The following is a 20,640-nucleotide window of genomic DNA, read 5'->3' on the forward strand; positions in this document are numbered from 1 at the left end:
TACTACAGCTCACAAGGCTACACGAACAGGTTTGCTCTCCTCCTGTTCTGACATCTAGCATTTTCCAGTTGTGTGGGCCTTCTTTCTAAGTCCCAGATAGAGCAACGACCATTTGCTGGAGGACACCTGTTTTTTGCTGTTTTATGCCCAGAACTCTTTGTCCCAGATCTTTACATGATTTCACCCCAAACATCTCAGCTTTGCTGAGGCCTCGCATGAACCCAACCCACATTAATGCACCTCCAAGACTCTCCTGCATCACTCCTGTTCGCTTCCTTCAAACGATTTAAAATTTTGTTTTTTCATTTGCTTATCTTTTAAATTTCTGCTTTCCCCTGACAAGAATTTTATTAATAGTTATTATTATATAATGTACTTTTATGTGGGAGAGTAATACTTCTATTTGACTTTAGTAATATCATATCTGATTTATTAACCTTATGATTTTATTAAATAACCAGTTTTAAAATTTCCTCTAAATATCACTTACAGCCTGACCAGGCAGTGGCAGTGGATAGAGCCTTGGACGGAGATGCAGAGGACCCAGGTTCAAAACCCCGAGGTCACTGGCTTAAGTACGGGCTCATCTGGTTTGAGCAAGGTTCACCAGCTTGAGCCCAGGTCGCTGGCTTGAGCAAGGGGTCACTTGGTCTGCTGTAGCATATGAGAAATCAATCAATGAACAACTAAGGTGCCACAAAAAAGAACTGATGCTTCTCATCTCCCTTCCTGTCTGTCTGTCCCTATCTGTCCCTCTCTTTGTCTCTCTATGTCCCTGTCACAATAAATAAATAAATATCACTTACAGAAATTAATAAAACAAAGATATGAATTTAACAAAGTAAATTTCCCCAAATTCTTTTCCTTTTTTAAGTGAGAGGAGTGGTGGTAGAGGGACAGACTTCCTCATGGCCCCTGACTGGAATTCACCCCAGCAACCCCTGTCTCGGGCTGATGCTTGACTCAACTGAGCTATCCTCAGTGCCTGGGCCGACACTCAAACTGATCTAGCTACTGGCTGCGAGAGGGGAAAAGTGAGGTGAAGAGAAGCAGATGATCACTTCTCATGTGTGCCCTGACTGGGGATCAGCCTGAGATGTCTGCACGTCAGGCCAATGCTCCATACACTGAGCAAACTGGCCAGGTCCACCCAAATTCTTAAATAGTATTTACAAAAAGAACACTTCTAAACACTATATTTTAGGTTACTTTCAATACCATATATACTTTTATAATGGGCAACACACTAATACAATGATTACAAAATTAATGAATACATGTATTCTAACACTGGAATAAAAGTGCTCTATATTATTGTTCTCCTTATTTTTTTATTTCTTGTCTTGTCTTCCTAGATTTCCATTAAAACCTAGGTTTTCATTAAAGCCCCTGCATGGGACTTTGAAACCTTACCAGATCTTTAAGGAAATGGTATCATTTCACATAACCAGGTTTCAGATTTAGGTTATGGAGTGTTTAATTCTTGGTTGAGAATTTTGAGGCTGCTAACAAATAGTAAATTATTTTTATATTAAATTCTAATCATTATATCCTGAGAATTTTAAACTTTACTTTTTATTTATAAAAGCTTTACTTTTTTTAGACTTGGTAGCTTTCTAAAAGTAAGGAATTCTTTTAAATTTTAGTCTGTCCATTGCCCTGTCATGTTGATGTATTAGTATGGTTTGTTTGTACTATTAAAATCATTTGTATTTCTTATTAGTCTTTCATTATCATTAGTTAGATGATCAAGAATTGCCAACTCCAAGGAGATGAGGGATGGTGTCTGCATAGTCAGCTTTACTCTTTTGGACACTTGGTTAATTTATCATTTTAGAACACTCTGTTGAGCCCTCCTTTTACTTGATTATTGTGTGTGACCACTGAAGCTGATTAGCTGTGGACACTCTTTGAATCTGATTAATTGTAAGTGCTGATCAGGCTTTCCTTTGCTTGCTACTGAATCTACTTTTGCTCAGATAACTTGGCTTGCTTATGTACTCTGTGATGATCAAATAAAGTTCAAACCTAAACTTTATCAGAAGATGTTTAATTAATACTTTTGTATATTAACAATTTCTCATATATTCAGATTAATAAAATATTAAGCATATTCCATTAAGTTTACTCACTTTTCTTGTGTATTATAATACCTTTTGGTTATCTTATATAATATAAACTTTTCTTGTTTATTATTAAGAACTTAGACTTTCCTGGATTCAATCTGTTTAGTTAACTATAACTGTAATAATAATAATTATCATTAATCTTACTTTAATGCTCAAACAGTATAAATTTGGCTATTAAGAACTCCTGTAATTTGTCTCCCTTTATTTCAACACTTTTTCTGACCCTTAAAAAATGAATGCTGTGTCTTGTAACACCCTTAAAGTTCAATTTTCTCATCTATAAAATCATTAGCAACACACATATTCACAGGTCCATACTGATGCTTTTATGCCCTAGAGCTGGAACCATCCACCTTTGAAGAGTCCTCATCCTTATTGTAGTGTGCATGTATGTGTGTACATGTAGATTAGAGACCAAAATATGGATGTTAGAGGCTTTAAGTGGGATTTGGGTCACTTACAATAGTTGCAAAGTTGGTATTTATACTGTTGTTTTTATTTTTCCCACTCAATATGTCATATGTCTGTATTGTTACACACATGTGCCAACACACACACATAATATGACTAAAACTGTATATGATAAAATATATACCTAAGAAAGAATAAAAATATGTAAAAGCCTAAGACCAAGAAAGATTTTCAAACATTCAGAGGTAGATGGCTCTGGAAAGGTGGTGGCAGAGTTTCTTAGTGTCCCCATATCTCCCCATATAAACATGTACAGGAATGAGGCCAGCATAACCTAAAACACACGGACAACATCTATCACTAAACTAAAAATAGGTTAACTATATACTCCAAACTATAAGCAGGAGAAGAACAGCCATCATGACCAAGAAGAACCAATGTTGTCAGCAGAGATGTGAGAAAAAGCAGAGAAAAGACAAAGAGGGTCTGATGCTCCCAGAGCTAAAGGATACCCAAATTACCGTCAAGTACTCACTGCTAAACTCATCAGGACAGTTTGAGGTTAGCTGTTAGACCTGGGAAAGAGATTTGCAGACCTTAATTCACAGAGTAAGCTAAGGGATCACGGTATGCAAGATGGCGCTGGAGATCTGGGCTTTGTGAACACTTAACAGTAATCAGCAACAATCTCTTCCAGTGTCAAATCCTGCGTCAAGTAAAAAATACTGAGACTGGAACCCCACCAGGAAGAAAAGGTAAATAGAAACCTTGGGGGGGAAGAAAGGAACCAGTGTTAGCAGATCTCAGGAAAACATGAGCTTTTGCTTTAAACACATTTTGAAAATAAGCAGAAAAATGAGTTCTAGAGCCATGAATCTAAGAAAGCTATAGTGATCTGCCCATTTCTAATACAGTAGTACCTTGAAATATGAATTTAATTTGTTCTGTAACTGAGCTCGTAAGTCAATCAACTCATATATCAAACTGCCGATACTGGACCCGTGCACCAATGCGCCAACTAGCGGCAGCTTTCCGAATCACGACTCATATCTTGGAATTTCGCTCGGATCTCAAACAAAAATATGGACCGAGTTGCAGCTCATATCTTAAAAAAATTTGTATGTTGGTCTGTTTGTATCTCAAATACAGGAAAATGTATATAATGTATGAAAGGCACAAGAGAAAAGAATTTTTATGATAAAGAAGTTTTTATAATAAGAAGGAATATGAGCAAAAGAATATCCTTACAGGCCATGAAGTCACACCAGGACAATCTGAACACAAAAATAGATAATAACAACAGTAACCAAACTTTTCAAAGTGAGATAAAATGATTTTAGAAAGTTTTAATAGCTATGATACAATATAAATCTTAATTCTAAAAATTTGAAAATTGGATAATTGGAGAAGAGATAAAGATACAGGAATATTTAACTTTAAGCTCATAGAATGTAGAAAATTATTAACAATTCATTTCAAAATTTAGGAATAAGCCAGGAAGAAAATAAGAATGAAACAATAGACATGTAATACATGCTTTAAGAGAAACGTAAAGTGAAAAAGTTAACCTAAAGAATCAGCAGGATGATATTCTAAATAAGTGATAAAACTAAAAAAAAAAGAGAGAAACATAAATTTTAAAAGAAATAAGGTATTAAAAGTATTTGAGAGACCGTGACAGTTATAGATAAGAGGTAAAGAGACCCTCAACATTACATAAAAGGAGATCCTGAGGACACACATTAAAGCAGTGGATGAGGACAAATAAGAGAAAATATAAATCAAGAAAATATTTCTGAAACAAAAGATGGCTTGATACTACATGTTGAAAGGGCAACTGCGTTCCTGCTCATGAACCAGCTAATGCTACTTTGAGCATGTGTCTTTTTTGTAATACTTTGCCAAATGCAGTTGATAGAAACTAATACTTGCTACAAATGTTTTTGTCTTTCAACTTCTTCCCCTGAAGCTTTAAGTTTAGTAGGTACATTAACTGCCCTTTAATTTTTTTTTTCTGGTGACAATTATACCATATGTTTTGTTACAACATGACATGATCTCCATTTTTACAGCCTCAGATAAAATTATTCTCAGTGACCATCACCCAACCCCTAACCTAGTGCCACATACTCTTTTTTATTGTAGCACTGCAATTCTGGTACTAATACTGTATTAGCCAGCATCATGGCTATAATAATCCATGGTTATAATAATCCCCTAATCTCAGTGGTTTAAAAAAGAAGAAATGTGTGTCTTTATTGCAGGTTGGCTGGAAACTCCACTTTATGGTTTTCTTGTTCTAGGACCTAGATTTCCAACTGGATAATTGCCAGTAGCCATGACAAAGGGAAAGAGAGTTACTGAGGTCTTTGGACCAATAATTAGCTGTTACAATTCAGAATTGATGCATGTCTTTTTAATAACTCATTTAGAAGCGCTAGTAACATGGCCCTGTCTGAACACAAAGCTGTCAGGAAAAGTATTCCTATCCTGGAACTGTAAGGGGGATGAAACAGAAGTATTTATCAAACAGCACTAATGGCTTCCAACACAAACTGGAACAAATGCTGTTGCATACTTTGATTTTATCAGCTAACAATATTTTAGAATTCTTCCCATCAGCTCATGTTTACACCATTTTCCACAGCTGCATAGTAATCTGTTGTATAGCTATAATCATAATCTATTTAATTTTTCTGCCACTGGTGAATATTTCAAATTTTCTATAAATATTGCTATAGTGCACCGCTTTATATATAAATCTCTTTGAATAAGTGGAAGTATACCTTTAATATGAAAAAGAAGGGGATAGACCCTGACGTCCCTTACAGCTAGGCTCTAGTGTTGTTTAAAGCTGGCATGGTACACACAGTTAGGTTATATTGTTCTCCTGTTGGACATAAACAGTCTCATACCAACATCACACAGAGTCACTCTGAAGCCAGGATAAATCAGTCAACAAGACTGTGTCAGACAAAAACAAGGTCATGGTAAAACATCAGAACAAATACCAAACAACTCTTCTTCTGCTTGATCAGACTGTTGCTTTAATAATTCCAGTTTTAGCTTCATTTCAGTCTGCCATACCTGTAGATAAGATTGCGATAATCATAGTCCCAAATTTCTGACAGTACCCAATCCAGAGGAAAACTCCACTTCCTTAGGCTCTCCCCTGAATCATCAATTGAAGCCAAAATTCTTTAACAAGAAGTTAGAAATGACACTCTCTTGTTAAGACACCTCACAGTTTCCTGTGATATGTATTCTCTCTCCCTCACTGTAATAAGTCCAACTAGTTCAATTACAGGTACATTTCTGGTGCTCTTTGACTGAAGGACATTCATTGACAGGTGCATTATTTGAAGTCATATTGCTTAGTCATAAGGTAGTATGTTTTAATTTAGAGTGATTTTACCAATTGCTCTTCGAAAAGATTGTACAATTTATATACTCCTATTTAGGGTTCACGAAAGGGACTGTTTTCTCACAGCTTTGCCACATGGCTTAGCACTGAAAAATAATGGCTGCTTCTTTTGACTTATTCTTTAATTATATTATACATTTCTTTAAGTATAACTGAAGTTAAGCAGCTTTTTAGAATTTTAACTTATTTTTTTCTTTTCTTTCTCTTTCTTTCTTTCTTTCTTTCTTTCTTTCTTTCTTTCTTTCTTTCTTTCTTTCTTTCTTTCTTTCTTTCTTTCTTTCTAATTGTGTGGGAAGTGGGAAGGTAGAGAGACTGACTCTTGCTAGTGCCCCAACCAGGATTCACTTGGCAAGCCCTCTATGAGGAGATGCTCTGCCCATCTGGGACTTGCTCAGTTGCTCAGCAACTGAGCTGTTTTAGCACCTGAGCTGCTTTAGCGAGGCCCTCAGTGCTAGGGGCCAACTTTCTAAAGTATTTGAGCCATGGCTGCAGGAAAGGAAGAGAAAGAGAAGGAGGAGGAGGAGGGATGGAGAAGCAGATGATCACTTCTTCTGTGTGCCCTGACCAGGAATCGAACCCAGGACTTTCACATGCTGGGCCAATGCTCTGCTGCTGAGCCAACTGGCCAGGGCTTGTTCTTGTATTTCAGGTCCTTGCAACAAATGCCTTTGATTCTCACACTTTTCACACTGATAATTTCACATCTTTTGGCACTATCTTTTCTTAACAGTTTCCCTCCAAATTAGGTGATTAGCTTTCAGTTTCCTTATTGGTTTTCTTTGAATCTGGTGGATTACCATTGGGACTCTGAATCTATTTCTTTTTCCCTACAACAGTTATCCCTAAAGAAAATATGGTGAAACTACCCTTTGCCAGTGTCCGCTATGTATTATTATGGAGCATTGGTTGAGGAGAAGCCCTGGAACTCTGAATAGCTTAAGTTAAATGGTAATACCATATTTTGGCCATAGTCCAAGTTAAAGCCCACAACTTCATTGGACATAGTTACATACAAAGAGACACTTTTACACACTTTTTGGAGGAAGAGAAATTTACTCTCTCTTCTGCAAGAGCTAAAGAATTTCTTCCTTGTCTTAGTAGGTACAAAGCAAAGTTTTGAAGTCTGGAACACAGAAGCTACTATCAACTCTGATGGACAAGAGTGAATCTACTGTCACCATGTGCAGCCTGAGGATGAAGCAGACACTGGGGAAGGCTGCGGGAAGGAGGGGAGAGAAATGATGCTGATACCATTTGACTCGCTGGATCCAGCCCTGCCTGAATCTCGTTTGCATCTGCATTTTTTTCATTTACATAAGACAGTAAATATCTTCCCCTATAAAAAGCCAATTGGATTTGAATTTTATGCCACATGCAGCCAAAGAATTGCTGACATTGATTAACTTTTATTTTCTCTGTGTTATCTTTTGTATTCTAATTTCATTTCACTGTAAGTTAGATGTTGCACTTGGTGGGCTACAACCTGATTCTGGCTTGTAGCTACTTTCCTTTTGGACTACTAGAATAACCTACAGCATATATTTTTCCTTAATGTGAATAAACTACCAACATTTAAAAATTTAAATTTCCATAAATATGCACTTTTTGTCAACACTGAGCCCACAATTCCAACTGGCTAGAACTAAGCAGCAACTACAATATTGAAACGAGTACATTGGTTCCAGGTTTCCAGTTCCCATCCCTTTACTGCCTTCCATGGGGCATATGCCCCTTGTTTATTTTCCTGTGTGGCCCCCCCTGGGCTTTTGAGTTTGTGATCCTGATCTACAGCATGGTAGGTAATGGGAATAAAGACAAAGAGTGAATCCTGGCTTATTCCTAAATAGAATAAAAAAAAAAACAGTGACCCATATAGACCATCGTCACTACTTTGACTAATCTCTGTTTGTCTTTCTCAAAGTATCCAGGGAGTTGCCATTCCTACAGAGAATACTTAATTACAAATAAATTGAAAAATTAAGAATTGCTTTCTCAAAACTTGTGAAATGGAAAGACAGTTATTGTAAGAAGATTTAAAGTTATTTTCTTCTGCTTAATTTGATGCCTTATATACATAAAAAGCCATCTCATAATTAAATGCTGCTTTATGAATGTGCTAATGGTGGCATAAAGCTTTTTAAATTTAAAAATATCTAAAAATATCACTCCATTCTTATCTCCAACACATTCTGCTTTATATAAATCCAGCGTGACTGAGTCTAAACGACAGTCAGAGGTACACTTTAGTTCTCCAAAGAAAGGCTTCACTAACAAGCAAATGTAATTGCAAGATGTTATCAGCCCTTCCAAGCAAGAGAATAAAATTAGTCCAAGTCTGGTGACCCTCTGGAAGGATTGGTTGCCCTCTCTAAGTCAGAGGGTATAGGGATATTTTCTAAGAGAATTCTGTCCTGATAAAGACCAGACACCCTGAGTCCTGGTGGATGGAACAGCGTTATACAGATAAGAGCTTTCTTTTTAAAATAAGAAAGAAAAATTAAAATAAAACTCAGTGAAGGGGCAGAGGAGGTAGTGGCTGCCGTTGTCTGCGGGAAGCTGTTTGCGCAGGCCTGTCTGCCGCGGGGCGGAGGCGCTCTCAAGGGGGCGGGGATGGGGGGTGGTGTAACTCAGGTCTGGGTTCGGGTGCAGCACAGTTTTCCCCAATGGCTCACTGTGTGTCCTTCCTCGTTCAGCTGTCCATTTCCTGTGCCCACCTCATTGACAAGGCTATCGGCTCTGAGTCTGACCCACTCTGCATCCTTTCACAGGATGTGAGAGGGGGCAGCTGGGCTGAGCTTGGCCGAATGGAGTGAGGACAGAACTGCTCGAGCCCGGAGTTCTCCAGGACCCTGCAGCTTGAGTACCACTTTGAAACGCGCTAGAAGCTCCATTTGGCATCTTTGACATAGACAACAAGACGCCTGGGCCGGGGATGATGCTTTCCAAGGAGGGGCCGAGTGTTCCCTGGGACAGACTGTATCCAGCCGGATACTAACTCTGCCCTTGATGCTAAAGGCTGGGAAAGCTGCTGGGCAGGGGACCATCACGGTCTCAGCTCAAGAGCTGAAGGACAGTCATGTAGTGACCATGGAGGTGGAGGTCAGAAACCTAGGTAAGGACTTCCTGGGGAAAGCGGATCCGTTCTTGGGGTTCTTCCTCCAGGGTGATGGGAAACGGCACCTGACATACAGATCAGAGGTAATCGAACACCACCTGAACCCTACGGGGGAGCGCTTCTCTGTCCCTCCCCAGCGTTTCTGTGGGAGAGACCCCGGCACACCCATCCAGGTGCGATGCTCAGACTATGACAGCGACGGTTCACACGATCTCACTGGTACCTTCCACGCCGGCTTGGCCGAGCTGCAGGCAGCCCCAACTGAATCTGAGTGCATCCACCCTGAGAAACAGCAGAAAAAGAAAAGCTACAAGAACTCTGGAACTGTTCGTGTCAAGATTTGCCAGGTAGAAACAGAGTATTCATTCCTGGACTATGTGATGGGAGGCTGTCAGATCAACTTCACACTGGGCGTGGACTTCACAGCTCCAGTGGAGACCCCCCTCACCGGACTCCCTGAACTACCTGAGCCCGACAAGGGTCAGCGAGTGCCTGGCAGCGCTGTGGAGTGTGGGCAGCGTGGTTCGGGACTATGACTCGGACAAGCTATTCCCAGTATTTGGATTTGGGGCCCAAGTGCCCCCTGACTGGCAGGTCTCTCACGAATTTGCCTCCAAACTTCAACCCCAGTAACCCCTACTATGCAGGAATCCAGGGTATCGTGGATGCCTACCGTCAGGCTCTGCCCCAGGTTCGCCTCTATGGCCCTACAAATTATGCGCCCTTCATCAACCACGTGGCCAGGTTTGGAGCCCACGCTGCGCATCAGAGGACTGCTTCGCAATACTTTGTGCTGCTGCCTGCTGACTGACGCTGCCGTGACCGACGTGGAGGCCACACGCGAGGCTGTGGTCTGGGCCTCTCACCTGCCCAGGTCCGTAATCATCGTGGGAGTGGTCATTGCTGACTTCAAGGCCATGGAGCAGCTGGATGCTGATGGGGGACCCCTGTGCACACGTGCCAGGGAGGGAACCGCCCCTGACATAGTGCAGTTTGTGCCTTACCGCAGCTTCCGGAGTGCCCCTCTGGCGGCACTGGCGCAGGCTGTGCTTGCAGAAGTCCCTGCGCAGCTGGTCTTCTACTTCAAGGCCCAAGGGTGGGCCCCATGCATGCCACTTCCACCCCCAGCCATGGACCCCGCACAGGGCCCTGCACATGTCCCTCAGGCCTAGAGTCCCTTGGAGGGTAGGTTGTGGCCGGTCCTCAGCCCTGTGTCCCCAACATCTGTATGTACAAGCACCCACCCCTGCACACACCCAGTGCCAGCACTTTATATTTTATACTTTATACTTGCTCCTGCTGTTGCTGCTCTTGATCCCACCCTCTTGCCCGTGGAGCCCTCACTCAATAAAGATCAATATGGCAAAACAAACAAACAAACAAAAACTATCACACTTAAAACTTTGTTTTGGACTGATAGCATTTGAATAACATATAACTCTAGTAAGTATCTTTTTAAGTGTATTATTATTATGATTATTGATGAGAGAGAGAGAGAGAGAGAGAGAGAGAAACATGGATCTGTTCCTGTATGTGCCTTGACCAAAAATTGAACCAGCAGTTTCTGCACTTGAGAACAATGCTATAACCAACTGAGCTATCCAGGCCGGGCTCTAGCAAGTATCTTTAATATATACACTCTAACATTAAATGTAAAAATGTATACTTTATTAAATATTCTATAAATAAGTTATTAATGTCATTCATGTGTTATTTTCTTTTTTTTTTTTTTGTATTTCTCTGAAGCTGGAAACGGGGAGAGACAGTCAGACAGACTCCCGCATGCGCCCGACAGGGATCCACCTGGCACGCTCACCAGGGGGCGACGCTCTGCCCACCAGGGGGCGATGCTCTGCCCCTCCGGGGCTTCGCTCTGTCGCGACCAGAGCCACTCTAGCGCCTGGGGCAGAGGCCAAGGAGCCATCCCCAGCGCCCAGGCCATCTTTGCTCCAATGGAGCCTCGGCTGCGGGAGGGGAAGAGAGAGACAGAGAGGAAGGAGAGGGGGAGGGGTGGAGAAGCAGAGGGGCGCTTCTCCTGTGTGCCCTGGCCGGGAATCAAACCCGGGATTTCTGCACTTCAGGCGGACACTCTACCACTGAGCCAACCGGCCAGGGCCCATGTGTTATTTTCAAGAAGAAAACTATGTGTTTATTTCCTTAAATTAAAATTTAAATTAAAGACCTACAAAATCTGGCATTCGAATCTAATTCTTCCATTGATGAGTTTGAATATAGAGTTGAAAATAATGAATAAGAAATATGAAATTAGCCTGACCAGGTGGTGGCGCAGTGGATAGAACGTCAGATTGGTATGCAGAGGACCTGGGTTCGAGACCCTGAGGTCGCCAGCTTGAGTGTGGGCTCATTTGGTTTGAGGAAAGGCCCACCAGCTTGGACTCAAGGTTGCTGGCACCAGCAAGGGGTTGCTCGGTCTGCTGAAGGGCCCCGGTCAAGGCACATATGAGAAAGCAATCAATGAACAACTAAGGTGTCGCAATGCGCAACAAAAAACTGATTGATGCTTCTCATCTCTCTCCGTTCCTGTCTGTCTGTCCCTGTCTATCCCTCTCTCTGACTCACTCTCTGTCTCTGTAAAAATAAATAAATAAATAAATAAAAAAGAAACATGAAATTAAATGCTACTAAATCATAATGATACCTACTAGTACTGAGTGCTTATAAAATGCCAGGCATGGTATTAAAAACTCTATATGTGGCCCTGGCTGGTTGGCTCAGCGGTAGAGCATCAGCCTGGCATGCAGGAGTCCCAGGTTCAATTCCCGGCCAGGGCACATAGGAGAAGCACCCATCTGCTTCTCCACCCCTCCCCCTCTCCTTCCTCTCTGTCTCTCTCTTCCCCTCCCGCAGCCGAGGCTCCAGTGGAGCAAAGATTGCTGGGCACTGAGGATGGCTCTGTGGCCTCTGCCTCAGGCGTTAGAATGACTCTGGATGCAACAGAGTGACGCCCCAGAGGGGCAGAGCATCGCCCCCTGGTGGGCATGCCGGGTGAATCTCGGTCGGGCGCGTGGGGGAGTCTGTCTGACTGCCTCCCCGTTTCCAGCTTTGGAAAAATGAAAAAAACAAACAAAAAACACACACAAAAAAAACCCCTCTATATGCATTTGTCATAGAGTCTTTACAACACACCCTTATCATTCTTACTTTACTTGACAAAAGACTCTAGAAGGATTTGGAATATTCTTATGTTATGGGGCAGGTGGTTACTACCTCTGAGATCTTTGCCCAGATATCAATAGAAAGACATTTATGAGAGGAATGCAAGTAGGAGATACATTTATGCCCTAGATAATTCAGTAGCTAGTTACTTTCTCTAGAATTTCCTTTTGGTTATCCATTTAGTTGTTTTTTAAAAAACCTAGATAACTACCAAAATAACTGCTAGTCAAGCAAAGCTGGGTCATTACCTACTGTTATTATATTATTCTATTCCTACTGTTAGAAAGATTATCACCTTGATAGGGTCTGAACAGTGTCCCCGAAAGAGGTCAGAGGTAGATATTTGTAGGGTGTGAGGTCTAGACTTCGGTGGTTTAATCCTTATCCTTCAAGGTGGTCATCTGCTTGGATTTGAGAAAATTCATGCTCTAAATAGTTTAAAAGGGGTGGTCACAGAGAGGTGAGGATTCTGAAGTGCTACTTAGTGAGTCAACTATTATTTCATCAGTAAGCATCTTGCCCAGATGAGCAAGCTACTGTTCTAAGAAAAGTATAGCTGAATAACTTATTTTTTTTGAATGAGTTTTCTTGAAATTCCTGAAATAAATTGAAGAGTGGCTAACTGTGCCACTGCAAAATATGCCTCCTTAGTATAAGAATTATTTTGAGCTGATTACATTAGAGTAGGCAGTTAGACAATTAACCAAAGAGGGGACAAATGCAGCAGTCACCCTGGGGAGTAATGGGCATCTGTCCACCAAACAGAGCAAAACATCTGGCCAAGTCAACTAGGCAGGAAAGATAGCTTTATAGTCTGTGGCAGGGGGGGGGGGAGGCTCATGGGGATGGGCCAGCATTGTTCCTCTGGATTAATGATTAATGGGGGAAGGCAAAAAACAGTGAGGTGGGATTCCTTTAATTGAGTGCACGCATATTAAAAGTCAAGATGGCATAGGGGGATTTCTTTTACTAAGCATACGTGTCAAATGAGGAAGCAGAATTATGAGGCATGTGCAGAAGGAGCTAAATTGGTGACCAAAAGGGGGGAGTTCAAAACCTAGGACAGTCTGGGAAAAGGATGAGGTCAGGTAAGAACACAAGTTCTTGGAAAATCCAGGAAAGAAACTGCAGAGGGGGAGAGCACCAGCACAAACCCAGGAAAAACCAGGAGAGATTTATCATCTGAAAGAAAGCCTGAACCCAGGGAAATATATTGCTCACAAAAATGAGGGGATATTTTAAAATGAATATAAAGCGATAAAATATCCCCTAATTTTTGTGAGCAGTATATATGGAAACCAGACAACCCAACCCATGCTCTCCTTGGAGCACACGTTTCTTTCCTTCTCTCACACGACCTTTTCACCTTATTTTCTCCTAAACTTTAAAGGTCCCCACAAGACTTGCAACCAGGGGAGCAGCAAGCGGTGGCAGAGGACTCTCCTTTTGCTTCTGTAACTTCCTTTTCCTGGACCCACACAGCTGCGACCCAGCCAGCCTCTCCCAGTCTCTCTGAGTGTGCACTCTCATTGCTCTTCGTTCTGAGAAACCTGGCCACTATCTCTTAACACTCCTCCTAAGTGTCTGTCCCTGAAATCCTTTCCTGGGACACCACCAAAGAACCTATTGGCTCCTCTGGTCACAACTTTTTTTAAGGAACTGCACACACAGGAGAAGCTCTAAAAACAGAATAGAAGTTATTCTTTTGTGAGGAAAAGCAACATTGATAAAGGAAATTTACACGGGGTGGCTGTGCCAGGAAAAAAGCTACTACCAGAAATAGCGTTTTTACTCAGAAACTTCCTGCATGGCAGGACAACCCTTGTTGACTGAACATATTCCCCTCTCGCCTTCCTCTGAGTCACCTTCCCCCATTTGAACCCTCAGACCCCTGCTTTTTTCCTCAGCTCAGGATGGTATATAAGCCTCAATCATCTGGCTGCCTTTTGAGTTTCATATCTTTGTGGGGCTCCCTTATGTGCAAACAAATTAAAATGTTTTTCTTCTGTTAATCTGTTTTTATTACAGATGGTTCTCAGCCAAAAACTCAGAATCGTAGAGGAAAATCAATTTTCCTTCCCTATAAAGCAATGAAGTAATTTAGTAGTCTAGAGTCTTATCTTGCTGGGGGGAAAAAAGTAAAGTTATTTGATGCAGGCAACCTTAGTTTTGTTGAAATAACTTTCTAGGCCCAAAATGGACCTGTTACCTGGGGTGCCATGTCAGCAAATCACAATTTAGGTAACTTTCATGTTCCTGTAAATGCTCTGCTTGGCCGGAAATGCAATATATTCAGTCAGCCTATCCCCAGATACCAACCCAACTCTAGGCTCTGTGCGTATTTCCTTGTTTCTTGTTCATTTTATACTTTTCTCTTCCTTATTTCTTTTTTTTTTTTTTCCTTTCTATAAAAGCTTGCCATTTTTTCTATTGCCTTGATGTTCTCTGAATGGAGACTGTCCACCTCACGAAGTGTTAAATCAAGTTTGTTTGTATCACCTAAATTATTTTTTTATTCATGTTTTTTAGAGTTCTTGTTTTGGTAGTAAAATGATGTGACTACATGTATTCTTATTTTTCAGAGATATATAAAGATGTTTGGAAAGAAAGCTGGGTGCTGTAGAATGAGTTAAGACTTTGTAGCTACTGAGTTCTATGTATAGTCCTTGGAAAATCACTAAATTTCCTGATTTTTAAGACTACAGATCAACCGTGCCACCGTACTTAACTATTTATTTCAGGTAATCATTCTTCAAGAAGATAGGAATGTAAACTAATACAAAATTCCACTTTTGCTTCAGGAAATTCTTGCAAACTAGTTTTTGGGCAAAGATTTGCTCATTCTGGCCAACATTCTTTAGAACAGATTACTCATCTGGGCAAACAACTCGCTTACTTATCAAAAAACTTTACTGTCAAGACTCTCTGTAATTTTCATCTTGCTGTATCTTCCAATTTTCAACTATGATGTCACAAACTTTGCCTACTCCTAGTCAGTTTTCTGCCAGAGAAGACCACACTAAAACACTGACTCTCAGACTCCATTCCTTATACATACTCTTTGGGGCCCTCCCTTACTCTAGCAGGTTTACTAAGCTTACTTTTGCTTGAACAAGAGGAAGGGGGACAGAGGAGGGGACAGAGAGAGAGACAGAGAGAAAAGCAAGAACTTATTGTTCCACTTAATTGTGCACCTACTAATTGCTTCTCATATGTGCCCTGATGGGGGCTTACACTGGTGACCTTGGGGTCAAGCCAGGCCCTTGGGATTGAATCAGAGACCTCAGTGTTCCAGGAGGATGCTCTATCCACTGCATCACCATACAGGGCTCGAGCAACAGGTTTTATGGAGGTCTGTCTTTGGAATTAATAATAGACATCTTTAAAAAGGAAATAGTAATAAATACCTTTTAGTTTGGTTATAACAATTAGAATATATACAAATAAAAGTACTGAGCATAATGTGTGACATAAGGCAAGGACTTTTTAAACAGTAGTCATTATTTTAAAAAGTTGTGAAAAGATCATATTCTGCTCAGCAGCCCAAGAACAGTGAAGATGTCTTTAATATCCCTTTGGTAGAATTAAAGAATTTAAGAAACTAAGACATTAATAAAAGGAGGGCTAGAATCTTGGGAGATTACATGTGAACACATAAAGGTCCTTAAAAACCTTTCCTTACACTTGCCAAAATGAAACAATAACATATAATACATGCACTAAATCAAGAGAGTAATACTTGCATTTGCATGTTTTAAATACAATTAAATGTAAGTTCTAATTACCCTTTCCAGCCGCTTAGAGGAAACAACAAGTTTTCTTTCTCAGTTTCAAGGATGCTGTATTCACTTTACTTGGTTAGATATACTATGCTATTCAGAGTTAGCCAAACTCAAGTTTACGGACACAGTCCTTCAAACTGCTAAGTCAGTCCAAGAGTTCAGATACCAACTGCAAGTTTGTGGGTTTCCCAAACTAGCACCCACTCACAGAATTCAGGAAAGGCTATACTTAAGATTATAGTTTTATTGTAGCCAAAGGATCCGAGTTAAAACCAGGCCAACGAAAAGAAGCACAGAGCAGAATCTGTGGTTGGGAGGTCACAAACATGTCGCTTCTGTGTCCTCAGGGATGTGAAAGCCTTCTGGCACTGAATGTGCCAGTCTGTGCATAAAGTATCTCCAACCCAGGAAGCTCATCTGAGCATCAGTTTACAGATTTTTTATTAAGACATTATTACATGGCATCATTGATTGAATTGTTGCCCATATAGGTGAATGTGCTGTCTACCTCCAGTCCCCTCCCCAGAGGTCAGGCTGATGACACATAGCTCAAAGCTTCAATTGTCTAGTCACATGGTTAATTAATTATTTTTGGTGTGCCCAGCCCTTTCTTGAGTCATCTTACAGCCATCAACTACCTAGGGGCCCACCATGAATCATCTCATTATCATAAAATGTTATGTGTAGTCTGAGGGATCCACCCTAAATAACAAAGAGACTCCTATCACATGGAAAGTTCTAAATGTTTAGAGGTTATCTAGCAGGAGCAAAGACAAAGTCCAAACCCTTTTTTTGGTTATAGTTAACACTTCACTATAAAATGCTTAATAACATTTATAGGCAAGTACTTTATACATTATCTCTTAATTTTCCCTAGGATTACCATGATAAAGTATTATAAATCACATTTGAGTGGGTAAGAACCCGATTGCTTTACCTAAGACTATAATTGAGTACATAGCTATTCTATAATGAGAATTCTGATCTATCAAGCTTCAAAGATCACAGCCTTATTACTATCTCTAGCCTTTAATTGTCAATAAATATTAACAAATACTCTATGTTCCAACATAATCCTCACTCCAATACCTCCTATAGCTGGTCATCCATCCAAATATTCAATTTTTATGTTTTTGGGTTTGTTTTTTGCTTGCAAAGTGAAAATATCTCTTAACCTGAGTTACACTCCTTAGATAAGAACTTGGAGTGACAATAAAATATACTCTATAAATTTTTGCTGGTAAGGAAAAGCATACTTGTATAATTTAAAGGATACATCTTTTAGTGTTCTCTGATTGTAAGGAATAGAAAACATTTCTGGATAAGAAGTGCAAGAGTGAAATTTCTTGAAAGGATTTGTGTATTACTCCAGCTCACTGGAGTGGAAAAAACCTACTCAAGACACAAATTTATGTCAAGAGGAAGAGAGAGGGAGGCCTGCCAAGGGAGGCAAAGAGAGACCTCCTGAATCTCCTTCTCCTTCAGCTTTTATTATCAGAAGCAGAATAGAGGTGACAGGATTACAGGGGAGGGGGATCAGGTGTCAAGGGGAACAATGATTAATGGTCATTTTGCTGACACGGAGAAAGGGCTAATTTGGTCAGTACATTCCTTTTCTTTTGCTAATTAATAAGCACAAAGGAAGGGGCAATCCAGAACCTCTAGGCTAATTTTCTAAAGCCTGTTCACATGCATTCCTTTGTGTCTACACAAAGGTCACCTAGTCACACTTTCTTGGTGTTTGCTTCCCAGAGACACTCACTCAGGGCTTTTACAGTAACTAAAGTTCCCCGATCCAAGTCATAGAGGGTTCAAGGTTAGATGGGTGATTCCCTGCAGATATGAGGTAATTCATAGAATTAAAGGGGAAGCCAAGGCATCAGGTATTAAAATCCCCTGGACAGAGGGGCCACTGGATTCATTTGAGCTATGCCCCTGTAGGGCCAGTAGCTGTGGCTGTCATCACAGCTGCCTGGCTTTTGGAGGTTCGCACTTGATTCACTCATATTGTAATGAAGGAACAGAGCCAAGAACTGGTGGGCCATTACCTTTTATTCTAGACTCGTACTGGCCAACTAGCAAAAAAAAAACACACGGGGCACCAAAACCCACTCACATGTTCCTCTGGTTCGACAACCAGGAGAATCTTTCTAGTTTTCCTAGAATCAAAGGCCCCACCAGCCTTATTCACCTTGGTTCCTCATCTCCTTCTCTCCGCAGGCCTCCATCGTGGCTGCCTGCCTCCTTTACCACCACATGGTCTCTCCTCTGGAACAACGTGGTCTCCTCTCTAAAATGGCCTCCTAGCTCTTCCTTTTAAAACCTTTAGGCAGGACAATTTCTCCCCCAGCACACATTAGCATAACCCAGCCCCTTCCCAAGCATGAAGGTAACAAGCCACCCCACATGGGCAGCGCCATTTTTAATTTAAAGTGAGCAAAACCAAATAACATAAATTCTACAAACTTATTTGCCCAATAGCCCCTAAACCTTGACAGCCATAACCAGTCTTCATGGAAGGGAGGAAGGGTAATTCCTAATAAAAAAATCAGTTGCTACGATATAGCCAGCACTCATGGCCATTCACACGCAGGTTCTCATTGAATTCAGGCAGACGGTAAACAGTAGAGTCAAAAAATGATGGGCCATTTTTTTATTAAAGTCTTGCACCAGCCAACGAGCAACCCACACAGGGAAACACTTTCCTCTTCATTCATTCAGAGCTCACAAATCCCTGACACATTCTCCAGTTACACACCAGAAGAATCTTCTCGGTTCCTCCTAGAATCAAAGGCTTCATCAGTCTCAGTGGAGCTCGCAAAAGCCCCTCAGCTCTGGTTCTCCATCTGCACACCTTCATTCTCTCTGTTCTCATTCTGCAAATATGTCTTTTCTCTCTCTACATAAACTGGCTTCTTCCTCAGCACTCTGCATTCTCTCTGCTCTCCCTGCAAAACATGGCTTCTCTATCTCCTCTTTTTAAAACTTTCTGGCTTGAAAACCTCTCCTTCAGCAAACATCAGCAAAACAATGGCCCTTCCCAAGCAGGAATACAATCCGCAGTTGGCAATCAACTGCCCTGCTCTGAGGGAAAGCACACAGGTGGCTGCCCAGCACCACTTTCTAACAATAAAAGTGAGCAAACACAAAAAATACAAAATTTAAAAACTCATTTGCCCAACACTATTATTGTAAGACGGAATGTATGCTTATGAGAAGAAAAAAAAGAAAGAGACAGAGATTTCAACACCAAGGGACTAGTGACAGGGGAAGCGCATATATACAAATAGGCATAAGAGGAACATTAGTCACAATCTCCATGGAAGGTTTTTTGGGTTTTTTTTTTGTATTTTTCTGAAGTTGGAAACGAGGAGGCAGTCAGACAGACTCCCGCATGTGCCTACCAGGATCCACTCAACTTGCCCACCAGGGGGCGATGCTCTGCCCATCTGAGGCATTGCTCTGTCACAGCCAGAGCCATTCTAGCACCTGAGGCAGAGGCCATGGAGCCATCCTCAGCGCCCGGGCCAACTTTGCTCCAATGGAGCCTTGGCTGTGGGAGGAGAAGAGAGAGACAGAGAGGAAGGAGAGGGGGAGGGGTGGAGAAGCAGATGGGCACTTCTCCTGTGTGCCCTGGCCAGGAATCGAACCCAGGACTCCTGCACGCCAGGCCGACACTCTAACACTGAGCCAACCGGCCAGGGCCCATAAAAGGTTTTTTGTTTGTTTGTTTGTTTTAAAGCTTTCACTCTTATGTATACAGAAAAAACTGAGGGAAGATGTCACAATTGGGTTAGTGGGAGTGGAGAAATGTATTCAGATAAATGAAGTCCTGAATCATTCAAATATACCCCAAACTTGAACTGGTTTACCTGATTACACTGTGCTTTATGATATAAAATAGTGTTAGCAGTCACAGCACCAAAAAGGAGGTAGCATCACAACTTCCTGCCGTACAATCTATGTAAAGCAGGTACTTGGTGTGGAAAATGTAGCTTTAAGGTAGAGTCCCAAGTTACCATTTCCACCAAGATTATTGTGCTACAAAGTGTATTGCAAAAACGTCTCAATGTCCACCCTGCTCTATGTTCATCCTGTCTGAGATGTAACACTCTAGCTTCTTCCAGGAAGACCCGAAGTCTGTTTCCCAGCCCTATGACTTACTTTGGCCATGAGAATGTGCCGTAAGGAAAATACCAGCAATCCTGGTTCTGAGCCTTGGCTTCCGGGGGCTTGAATACTTCAGTTTGCTCTCCTGGATCCCTGCCGCCACGGTGACAACAAGTCCCATTAGCCACGAACGTGAAGTGAGGAAAACTTGGAGGTGAACAGAGTGGTCCCTGCTGAGGCCATCTGAGAGCAGCCAGCCCCGAGCTGGCCTTCAGGCTGGCTATGGAAGTCCAGGCAATCCAAATTGAGATTAGCTGAGCCCAGCCCACATCTGTAGTACACTAGGCAACCCATGTACTCGTAAGTAAAAATAAATGTTTATTGTTCTATGTTCCTCTGAGGTGTTGTGTTTGTTTTGTACACAGCATTATGGGGCAATGGGTGACTGATTTGCTCTCCCGCTATATAACAGACCCTGAGGGGAGAACTCGG

The 20,640-nt window shown here is 41.5% G+C and overlaps 1 non-coding gene and 1 pseudogene across 1 annotated transcript; one reads left to right on the plus strand and one right to left on the minus strand.

Annotated features, from left to right (window-relative positions):
* Positions 1 to 8,627: 8,627 nt before the first annotated feature.
* On the plus strand, positions 8,628 to 10,322 carry LOC136322910 (copine-1 pseudogene; annotated as a pseudogene).
* Positions 10,323 to 11,119: 797 nt separating this feature from the next.
* TRNAF-GAA (transfer RNA phenylalanine (anticodon GAA)) lies at positions 11,120 to 11,195 on the minus strand. The gene has a single exon. It is a non-coding gene; the product is annotated as a tRNA-Phe (tRNA).
* Between the last annotated feature and the right edge of the window lie 9,445 nt (positions 11,196 to 20,640).

This window comes from Saccopteryx bilineata, chromosome 2 (genome assembly GCF_036850765.1).
Source record: "Saccopteryx bilineata isolate mSacBil1 chromosome 2, mSacBil1_pri_phased_curated, whole genome shotgun sequence".
NCBI classification, from domain to species: domain Eukaryota; kingdom Metazoa; phylum Chordata; class Mammalia; order Chiroptera; family Emballonuridae; genus Saccopteryx; species Saccopteryx bilineata.